Below are 8,894 nucleotides of genomic sequence, written 5' to 3' on the forward strand. Positions count from 1 at the left end.
GCCAAAAGCAATCACTCTGATAAGCACTTTACATTATCTCACTTAAACAATTGATTAGGTTTTAGTAAAATAAGTCAGAGAAAAATACTGTATGTTAATTGTAATCTTAAACAACTCTATTGATTAAACTTAATCTTAAACATCTCACTTAATCTTAAACAACTCTATTGATTAGGTTTTAATACCCCATCTTAAAGATGAGAAAACTAAGGCTCAGAAATACTAAGTTGCCCAAGATAATACAGTAAGTATTGGAATATAAAGCAGGAATTTGAATAGAGGTATATCTGGTTCTAAAGCCCACTTTCTTCATCGCTATATCAGACAACCTCCCTACATAATACGAGAGTGCCTTTATTGCAGGTTTGCTCTGGCCCAGGCACTAAACCAAAGACTTTTCCCATCTTACCTTGCTTAAGCCCTGCAAGAGCTCTAGGAAATCAGTTTCATTATCCGCCTTTTATAAATGAGGAAATAAATGTACCAAGATCTTCAGTAATCTCTCCAAGGTCAGCCAGGTAGTAAGCGACAGAGGGGAATTGAACCCAAGTCGGTCCGACTCCAAAGCATTCTCACTATATCCCTTAGAGAGATGCCTAAGGGCAAATTCAGATTTTGTGGGTCCTGAAGTGTATACACTTTGGAGTAGGAAACGCTTAAGTTTTGTGTGCAAAATCATTCATGGAAAATTAGGTACTGAGTCACACAAAGGGACCTGAAGATTATTCCTGGTAATTCTGCCCCTGAGCCATAGATGTTGCACTTGATTTACGTTCATGATTTGTACTATAACTAACTTTTATGTTCATCAGAACCTTTTGTGATGTGGCTTCTGAATCCAGGAAGGTAAGTAATTTTCCCAGGATCAAAGAATCAGAAATAGTTGTTTGAGAAGGGACAGTTTCAGTTTGATTCTTTATCTTAAAGTCTTTAAAAACCTAAAATAAGAAAACAAATTACATTCTTTTTACATTAATGAAATATCAAAACCAAAATGGCTTCTGCTCAGGCTTTGTTGCTGACTGTCAGCATGACCTCACCCAAGTTCTATTCCACTAAGCCTCAGTCTACTCAATTTTATTTATTTATTTGTTTATTTATTTATTTTTGGCTGCGTTGGGTCTTCGTTGCTGCACAAGGGCTTTCTCTAGTTGTGGTGAGTGGGGGCTACTCTTCATTGCGGTGCGCAGGCTTTTCTCATTGCGGTGGCTTCTCTCGTTGCAGAGCACAGGCCCTAGGCGCCGGGCTTCAGTAGTTGTGGCATAAGGGCTCAGTAGTTGTGGCTTGTGAGCTCTAGAGTGCAGGCTCAGTAGTTGTGTTGCATGGGCTTAGTTGCTCTGCAGCATGTGGGATCTTCCCAGACCAGGGCTCGAACCCGTGTCCTCTGCATTGGCAGGCAGATTCTTAACCACTGTGCCACCAGGGAAGTCCCTACTCAATTTTAGATTGAGGGGAATTAATTAGTTAATCATTAACTTTGAGCATTCTAGGGACCTAATTGAGGCGAGAAACGAATAAACCGCTTACTGCTTGACTGAACTGGCCATCCATTCAGCTGTAACAGTTGAGCTGTTGGTGGAATTGGGTTTTCAACATTCTAATCAGCTAATTAGGATCTTTTGTTACAGCAAAGAGTCGTGTAGGGAGTCAGGACTCACCTACTGGAAGTTACAAGGATGGTATGTTAATGAAGTTGATTGTGGTGATTATTTCATGACGTATGTGTATATCAAAAACGTCAAGTTGTACCCCTTAAATATACACCGTTTTTATTTGTCAATTACACCTCCATAAAGCTGGGGAGCAAAAAAAGAGGTGGAGGGTCATTGTTCTACAACGCAGCTTTAATGCTTTCTGATTCTTCCCCCAGAGCCTCTTGAGAGCTGATGCGTGGGAAGAGAGCTGGTGGGAAGGAGACAGCACAGCTATACCCTAAGCACACAGCACTCCGCAGGGGCCGTTCCTCCAAGCCCTTTCTTTCTCCACAGAGCTCCCCTTACAGGAAAAGAGGCAGGACGTATGGTGGAAGGAGAGGCAGGGAGGGAGACACCTAACAAATGATCCCAACCACACACCCTGCCAACCCTGAACAACAACAGCCGTGGCATCCTTACTGATCCCAGGATCTAAGTCAAAACCAAAGTCTTGAAATTGCATATTCCTAATATTTCTAACATGTTTGTTCTCTGAATAGTTAATATTAAAATTATTAAAAATAGTTACCATTACCTAAAATAGTAACCCAAGTAACCATATTCTAGGTGCTTTTCATACATATTATATCTTCATCTTATAACTATGCCAAGTAGGTATGCCTATGTCCAATTTACAGATAAAAGAAATGAAATTCAGAGAAGTTAAGTAACTTATCCAAGGTCAACAGCTAGTAAATGGCAGTGCCAGAATTTGAACTTGCCTGTATCTTCCTACCACATCACTTTGCCTCTCAGTTAAATCTGCATTTTCCCTGTATTGCTTAAAATGTTATTTGATTGCCTTTCAATCCAGTAGATTATAAGTTTCTTACAGGGGCTGTTTCAACTGAAGCTTGTAATATTAAATTGTCTGGTACAATTTACACTCAACATGTGTTGGAAAATCCAAAAAAAAAAGTCCATCAGGAGAAATATATTGTTGAAAACCAATGACTGCAGTCAGACCAGCAAAGAATCCAAGCTATAAAAAGTACGAATGGTAGTTGCAGGCTGATCAAGTAAAGGACAGTCTGGCTGGGAAGTAGCATTTTCAGCTGTTCCTCTATGTTGGCAGCCTTTCAAAGCCACACAACCGTTAAATGCATTAGTATAAGGAAGACTGTGATGACACCACAGTCAGCTGTGCAAAATGAATCTAAGAGTGATTGACAGATAAGTAGAATTGAAGTAGCAAATTGCTAAAAAGATCAGCCCAGAACTGTGAAACATAAAATGATACTTCAGTGTGGGTTAAAAGAGAAAGAGTTGACTTGTCCATCACTAGAGCCACTTTGGGAGATCAGTCAAGTATTTCTTGAACTTCTCAGAACCAGCAGGGATATTTATACTGAATAAGGTTAAACTTCTCCTTGAAGTGTCACCTGGACAATGCTCACTACCATACAAAGATGATCTTTGAGTCTAACTCGCTTCTGTCTCCTGTATATAGCTCTTTCCCTTCATCAGGAAGATAGGAGACTGGTTTTAAAACAATGATATAATGTTGGGCTCTATATGGTAGAGCTCTGTAAATTTCAGGAAATAGTTTGGGATTGCCTCTGAAAAAGTATCATCAGTGACTGGGCTCCATCTGTACAAGGAGACTTTGCATTTGCTCATGGTAGACATGGCTAATCAATCACAGTTATCTTCATCGAGCCTCAGTATTTTTCAACACAGCAATGCAGACAACCCCGACTAATTAGGCACTTATGAAGTGAGCTAAGCCATGAAAACAAGAGCCTCATGCCTATTTTATTAACAACTTTACACACAAGACTTAGCGTAATTATGCAATAATTGTTGAATGAATGAATGTCATGGCTGACTTATACCAATTCTCTCAAATTTAGACTCATTGAATATACTTCTTAAAAGATCACAGGACTTCAGAATCATCTAATCTAATCTCCTGGCAATCCTCCTTGGAACCCAAGCTTTCTAACTCCCAGCATTGTATTTCTTATACTCTACATCAAAAGAATTTCCCTTATTATTAAAGGAGAAAGAGCTTGAAAATAGGAGACCAGACAGTTTTCTGAGTGGGCCAGGGTTTGTGTTTTTGAAGGTTTTAATCAGAGAGAATAAGTTAAATGTAAGGTGATACCCAAAATATGACCCCCAGAAACTCCTGGTCTGGAATAAGCACATAAGTACACAGGGACGTAATTTGATAAAGTTTCACCAAATCACCTTGAAGCTTTTAGTTGCAGAGAAACGATTAATTTTTCAACAATGACTGAGCAAGGGAAAGTTCTCTACACCCATGTTCTGTGTTGAAGACTGCTGAGGCTTTGAATTCATTCCTTATCCTTGAGTTTGCAGCTGATGACGATGAGGTGGCCGTATTTGGAAAGCCAATCTCAAAGGAGCCCATTGACCAAAGCCAGTCCAAAATGAGGAAAGAGAGCCAAGTACTCATCTGTGATGACTTTTTCCTCAAACACATTGTTCAAAGAGCAGCATTTTGTCCACCTAGCTCAGAACACATGAGGATGAAAGTGTCGATTTCAATATTTTTTCAACTTCCTTTTCTTATATGGATATAAAGCTCTTATTACCTTCTACTGATCTTGAGAAGATAGTTACTGGTCTACAAAAAAAATTCTTCCATACAAGTTGAATCCTCTGTCTCCCTTTCCCCATTCGTGTTTTGTTCCAAAGACCCCCTTGCTGTCCTGGGAGTAGAAGTGGAGAGCTAAGGATCCTTCAGTTGCCTGAAGATGATGGTTCCCATCATCTCTATGACCTCATCTCTTACTATCCTCCTCTATGCTCTCTTGACTTCAGCCACATTGGCCTCCCTGCTATTTGTTCCTTTAACACACCAGGCACTGCTTTATCCATTCCTTCAGAGACAGGGTTCTCCCAGACCCCCTTGGCTAATTCTCTCTTCTCTAAGTCTTTGCATAAATGTTACTTACTAATGAGGCCTCCCCGAACTCCACATTTAAAATTACAACCTTCAACCCAATTACCTGGCACTCTTAATCCCCCTTGCTCTGCTACTTTTTTCCCCAAAGCATGTATCACCCTCTAACAGTCTATAAAATGTATTTATTAGGTCTAGTATATATTCTCTCATTCTGCCCTCCAAGGTTAAAGATCTTTGTTTACTAATGCATTCAAAACTCCCAGAACAGTAATGAGGATATTATAGGTTTGCAAATACTTGTTGATGAATAAATGAATGAATTCTTAAGAAAAAACTTAGGAAAAGCTGTGAAACAACAGTAACAGCTCAGAGAAGCTAACCAAGGGAGCTCCATCTGGAGCTTTTTATGTTCTCTTTCCACTCAGCCTGAAATTTTACCAATTATAGATTTATTTGACATAAGGGATATTATCTTTTTTTTAACATCTTTATTAGAATATAATTGCTTTACAATGGTGTGTTAGTTTCTGCTTTATAACAAAGTGAATTAGCTATACGTACACATATATCCCCATATCTCCTCCCTCTTGCGTCTCCCTCCCACCCTCCCTATCCCACCCCTCTAGGTGGTCACAAAGCACCGAGCTGATCTCCCTGTGCTATGCGGCTGCTTCCCACTAGCTATCTATTTTACATTTGGTAGTGTATATATGTCCATGCCACTCTCTCACTTCGTCCCAGCTTACCCTTCCCCCTCCCTGTGTCCTCAAGTCCATTCTCTACGTCTGCGTCTTTATTCCTGTCCTGCCCCTAGGTTCTTCAGAACCATTTTTTTTTCTTTGTTAGATTCCATATAAGGGATATTATCTTTTAAAATGCAAATACTGTGGTGTTCATGCTAAGGACTGTCAGTTACTAACACATTATTGTGAATCAGTTTGAGTTCAGTCACTCTCTCCCAGTTTCTAATGGAGACCAGCTTCCTGATGAGGACAAGAATGGTAGAGGAAGCTAGGACATTTTGGAACACAATGACTTTAGGGAGTATGGAAGCCCTCGGTGGGCACCAAAGTGGGTAGGTTTAAGGCAGTATATTAGGGCTCAGCCTCTAGGGATGGGAATCCACATTTACGTATTAATGTTTAGTTTCTGTGATGATCTTTTCAAAAATCCCTCGAAGAAAAGTTTGTTTAGATCAATGACCTCTTCCCTTAAATCAATAAGTTCTGTTGGCCAAGTAGAGCCTACTTCCCAAAATGTGCCCAGCAGGAGCTTGTTTAAAGGAATAAATGGGAACAGGGATGTTCATTTGGTTTCCTGGATCTCTCACTGTGTCTCTCGCCAAGAGGCTAAAAATGCTTATCAGATTTGCTTCATCTAGAAAGAATGGTTCTATGTTTCCCTTGCAGCTCTCTACAGGCTGGTCCAGCTGATTAGCTATCCAGATTTCACTGCCCAACATTGCGGCACTTCTATAATTTATTTGGCTGCTATGAATAACATAAACATTATAGCCTACACAAACTTCACTTTATGGGTATTTTATGGCTGTTAGATGGTTGACAGTCAAGCTGTTTTCAGAGTCAACACATCAGTCCGTAGTGTCCAGGGGTTTCAGAACCAATCAAAGATCTGAACCAAACAACTTTGGGATAATGGTTGAGGGGCTGTGTGGGGTTGGTATAAGCAGTGGTGTATTGAACTCAAGCTTAAAAGTTTGTGGCCATTAAAGTTATTCATATTCTAAGGCTGCTTAATGAAATCATTTTCCTCCCATCTTTCCTGGATACCAAATGATTATTTGTAGTGCAATTTGAGATTTGAGAAAACAAGAAAGGATAGGATGAGAAAGCTATTGACTCTCAAGGCATTGTGTCCCTGTGAGTCAAATGGAGGGATGTCTTTACAGAAAAGCTGAAAATTCCTCTGCAGATTCTTCTGGATTAAAAGTCTTCTACAAAAAATAATATTTACGGAATATTATTCCAGCTACCATTTATGGAATGTGTACTCCTTGTCAAGCACTGTATATGTAAGGTTGCATTTGATCCTCATGATAGCTCCCTAGAGATGGCTGTTATCTTTGTTCTACAGATGAAAACAAATATCTCATTGGATATCTGCCCAGGCTCCCAAAATAAGGAAGGGGCAGAATCAGAGCCCAAATGAGTGGCTGAGCTAACATGCATGTGCTTCCTCACTGCATTACACTGTCCCCACAGAGGAACCATGAAGGGTATCTGGGTCTCTTGGCACTGTCTAGAGAGAGGATTTCAAGATAGTTGTTTTACACTAGAAATTTCCCCCATTAGAGCATGGAGTCAGCTTTCAGATTGAGAATTCCCTTCATCTTTGTCTTCTTATCAAGCCCTCTGACAAGAAGAGTGGTGTGGACCCCACCTCTTCCTCCCACCTGGGCAACCAGCTGCCCACAGGAAACATACATTCTTCTCTGCTGCTCAGTGCCATAAGCTTCACATGGAGAGGGCTGCAGGTTATACCTGGAGAGCGAAGGCATCAAGAGGGCGACATAGGTCATCCCTGACTGTGCTCCCCGTCACAAGAACAACAACTCTTCGTGAACAAGACAGCACTAAGGGAATCCTAGAACATGGGGGTGAGGCTGAAGCACCCTCCTCCACCACAGAGACCAAGAGATACTGCATTAGAAGGATAAGAGAAGCAGTTACACATGACTGCACTGCCTCTCTCTCGGGCCAGCCCAGCACCCTGCTGAGAAGTCTCCCTGGTGCCTTTGATTCCTCCAATGGGAAAAGAGCACAGGGGTTTCAACCCTCTCTCCCAACACTGCGGGTCACTTTGTGGGAGCCCCTACTCTGGTCTACCCCTTGCGGACTGCAGGGGAATCACTGGGAATCTGAAACTATGATAGAGAAGGGGGAGGGGACTCACAACAACCAGCACTTGGATCTTGGCAGATGGAGCTCATTATCAACCAGCAACTTTGATCACCTGTAGACCCAAGTTGGTGGTCCACTCTGACCAGGGAACCCACTGGGAGGCAGATCTGCCTGCCTCTAGGTCCTCAAATGAGGAATTTTACCATTCGTACAGTCTGGTTTGCCTACACCCATGAAAAAAACCGAGTCATAGCCCCACTCACTGGGGAGAGTGTTGCCTGACCCCATCTGGCCAGAGGGGTTGGTAAGAGCACCTAGGAGCTGGGTAGCCCAGCACTGCTCTAGCTGAGAGGTGAGTGGGAGCCAACTGCCCACAGAGCAAAGCCAATACAGGGAGTTCTTCCACTACACCCAGGCAGAGGATTCATTCATAGCCAAGGCTGAGGGTGGCTCAACCCCTCGCAACCAGAAAGCCTGCTTGGAAAAAACTGGAGAGGGCTGGAGTGGCCCCTCTCTCTTCCGCCAGACAAGGGAATGGAAACACAGCAGCCCTACCTGCTGTAGAAGGTGTTTCCTGGTCCCATCTGTCAAGAAGGGCTGGTGAGAACACCTGGAGCCTGCATAACCCAGCAAAGTTTGCGCTAAGGGACTGGGAGGCATAGCCAATAATGTGCAGAGCAGAGCCAGTGGCCCTTTTTGGCCAGGGAACTTGGGGCATGGGTTGGCTTAAGGCAACAAATAAAGAGTTTTACCAGTTTTAGAGCTGCTATTCCAACGCTCCTGGGCAGGGAAACAAATTCATAGCCCCACTCATTGCTGAATACCACTCATTGCCTTCAGCCTGCCTAACCAGGAACCTAACTAGAGCACATGGGATGCAGTGTAGCCCATCCAACAGGCCTGTTTACACTGACACTTGAACAGAGAGCATAGCTCATGGCTTTCCCTGTCTGCAGGACAAAACTGGTGACCTAACCTGACCAGGGAATTAAGTGTACATTCTTGCCTGACATGGGTCTCCAAACAATGTGTGTTAGAGGCCCTGGGCCCCATCCTACTGCCCTGCCATAGCAAGGAAGCTAATTTATAGCCCTATCTACTACTGAATATAGTAGTCAGTCCCAACGATCTAGAAAGCCTGACCAGAGAATCCAGGCAAACATGGAGCCCATTCTATAACCTCACTTGAGAACCAAGCCAGCAGTACTCAACTAATAGGTCCCCATCCCCAGTCAAAGAGCTTGAACAGTTGCCTTGCCCCCAAATAAACCATAATAGCAGGTCCCACCTGCCCAAGAATATTACCAGCAGACACACCCACAACCCAAACTGAGCTGACTAGTGAAAATCTGTCTCTGTCAATGCAAACCTCTAATGTCTAATTACTCAAATGTGCAGATAATGACATAAGGATTCAAGGGTCACAAAAAATCATGTAAACATGACATCAAAGGAAACAAGTAA

The 8,894-nt window shown here is 42.4% G+C and overlaps 1 long non-coding RNA gene across 1 annotated transcript in view; it reads right to left on the bottom strand.

Moving 5' to 3' along the window:
- The window catches only part of LOC132597570 (uncharacterized), a 63,551-nt gene that overhangs the window by 11,086 nt on the left and 43,571 nt on the right, over positions 1-8,894 (bottom strand). The gene's annotated exons all lie outside the window — the stretch shown is intronic.

The sequence above is a fragment of the Globicephala melas genome, chromosome 7 (genome assembly GCF_963455315.2).
Source record: "Globicephala melas chromosome 7, mGloMel1.2, whole genome shotgun sequence".
NCBI classification, from domain to species: domain Eukaryota; kingdom Metazoa; phylum Chordata; class Mammalia; order Artiodactyla; family Delphinidae; genus Globicephala; species Globicephala melas.